The sequence below is a fragment of the Bison bison genome, unplaced genomic scaffold (genome assembly GCF_000754665.1).
Source record: "Bison bison bison isolate TAMUID 2011002044 unplaced genomic scaffold, Bison_UMD1.0 scf7180017864306, whole genome shotgun sequence".
Lineage (NCBI taxonomy): Eukaryota > Metazoa > Chordata > Mammalia > Artiodactyla > Bovidae > Bison > Bison bison.
In genome coordinates this window covers 250,789-253,435 of record NW_011494878.1, presented here as the reverse complement: position 1 = coordinate 253,435, position 2,647 = coordinate 250,789, and the positions used below count along the sequence as shown (strand labels likewise).

General features: G+C 40.8%; 1 pseudogene; it reads right to left on the bottom strand.

Moving 5' to 3' along the window:
- Positions 1–1,116: 1,116 nt before the first annotated feature.
- On the bottom strand, positions 1,117–2,049 carry LOC104997312 (annotated as a pseudogene).
- Positions 2,050–2,647: the final 598 nt, after the last annotated feature.

Genomic DNA, 2,647 nt, shown 5'->3' with positions numbered 1-2,647 from the left:
AGACAATTACACTAGTTATTTTTCTAGAAGATGCATTTAACATGCCAACTCTTATTCACAAAAATACATTGTTACATTTGTGTTGAAAAGCCTCACATAGCACTCTTACGTGGGGTATAACACACATACCTGTAACTCAAAGCTGCTCTCAGGGGCTACTCAACTAATGAGAAGTTAGGGAAGCAATTACTATATGAATGGAAAGAACTGTACTCCCTTTATCAGATCAGATCAGTCGCTCAGTCGTGTCTGACTATTTGCGACCCCATGAATCGCAGCATGCCAGGCCTCCCTGTCCATCACCAACTCCCAGAGTTCACTCAGACTCACGTCCATAGAGTCAGTGATGCCATCCAGCCATCTCATCCTCTGTCGTCCCCTTCTCCTCCTGCCCCCAATCCCTCCCAGCATCAGAGTCTTTTCCAATGAGTCAACTCTTCGCATGAGGTGGCCAAAGTACTGGAGTTTCAGCTTTAGCATCATTCCTTCCAAAGAAATCCCAGGGCTGATCTCCTTCAGAATGGACTGGTTGGATCTCCTTGCAGTCCAAGGGACTCTCCAGAGTCTTCTCCAACACCACAGTTCAAAAGCATCAATTCTTTGGCGCTCAGCCTTCTTCACAGTCCAACTCTCACATCCATACATGACCACAGGAAAAACCATAGCCTTGACTAGACGGACCTTTGTTGGCAAAGTAATGTCTCTGCTTTTGAACGAGACGAGAACGAGAACGAGAACGAGAACGAGACGAGAGGAGTACTCCCTTTATAACAAGATATTATTTTGGAGACAGTTGATAACCATACATCCTTTTTATTGTTAGGTCATAATGAGGTATCAAAATTAAAAGCAAAAATTACAGGGTAAGACAACATAACTACTAGGAGGGTTAGTAAGGTAAGACAACATAACTACTACTTCCTTTTACTTCAAAGGAAGTGAAAATGGGATTAGGCACAGGGAAATGTGAATTAATGAATATGGAAAGGACAAGGATGGGGAAAACAATGAGCATGTGCTAAAGATACTAGGGGAGAGGATCTGGTGAAAATTTTGATCTTAGACAAGCGCCTAGGTAAAGAAATAATGGGACAAGATTTCTAAAGTCTGCTGTGCTTAAGAGTCATCCTCGCCATTGGTGCTCTGTCATCCTCTCCTTCCTCAGCCTCTTTTTCATCGTCCTTGATCAACTCCAGCTGGTCATCCCCCCAATCTTCATTATCATCATCATCCAGTAGGTTCCCCTCCTCAGCAGAATCTGACCCCTCTGCCTCCCCCTCAGACTACATCTTCACGTTAGTCTCATCTTTCTTAAGGGAGTTTCTGCTCTGCTCCTCTTCTGATTTATCATTCTTCATCTCTATTCCGTGTTTGCTATGTTCCTTTTCAATTTTTTTCCAGGCTTTCCAGTAAAGAATCCACTTTTTGTTTTATCTGGGTTAATTCCTTCTTAATAGTCTGAAGGTCATCTCCTTTCAACTTTTCAGACTTAGAAGAAGCTCCCCGCTGTCTGTTCTTAGAATTGAAGCCACTTTTGCCCCTTCATGAGGTGTTTCCTGATACACACTGGCATTTTGAGGGCACTACAGCCCAGACAATAGGAGGAGGATGAGGAACATGTGCTGGGTAACTGTACACCCTGTCCTAATAGTCCCGTTCAAAGTCATAGTCCAAGTTAAAAGATGAGCCTGATATCTCTGCTGTACATCATTTCACACCTGCTTTTTCTCGGTTCACTTTTGGCTCTGCAGCCAGATTAGTATCTAAAAACCTGGCCAGCAATCATTCTGCCATTCTCTCCTACCACAGCATCCTGGGCATTTCTCTCATTAACATACTGAATGAAGGCAAAGCCCTTATGAACAGAGCAACCCACGATTTTGCTGTATTTTGAGAAGATTGCCTCCACACCAGATTTCTTGACCACAAAGGTATTGAGATTCCCAATGAATACATGAGAGTTCATGGAGTGAGGATCCGTCTTGTTGGTAACATTGCTGGCCATTGTCTTTGATGATAAGGTGCCTCACAAAGCTGAAAAATGTAGCTGAAGATAAAAAAAGTCTCCCAGGTTGGGGAAAGAAGAGATTCCATTCTGAATCGCCTACCCCTGGGTTCTACGTGGAGAAGCTGATTGCTGTTCAAGGTCAGCAACGTGGTGGCAATTGCTCAGTCTTCACCTCTTCACAAAAAAATCCAATAACATTTTTTTAAATTAAAGATTTAAGGTTTCTTATGAGGCAAAATAAACTTTAATAAAAGATCTATATATGTTTCAGGATATTTAAGAATATGGCTCTAGATGAAATTAAGCCTAAGTTTAGGACAAATAGAGAAAAGTAAAATTTGATTAGGAAACACAGGGCCATAATGATAGTCCTTATAAAAAACAGAATTATAAATTTGGAAATTATAGTACATATAGACTTATCTTCTTAGGCTAGTATCAACATATATTTTACAATTTTGGTACCAGATCTGTCAAATGCAATAAGAATCCAGATATGTGATAATATGGTTCTGGTTCTAGTTAAAACTCATGACAACTGAGCACACTAAAGGAACTTAGGCATAATAATAACAGATAACCGATACTGAGAGAAAATTTATAAGAAAGAATGATAGAGATGGCAGTTTAAGATGACTC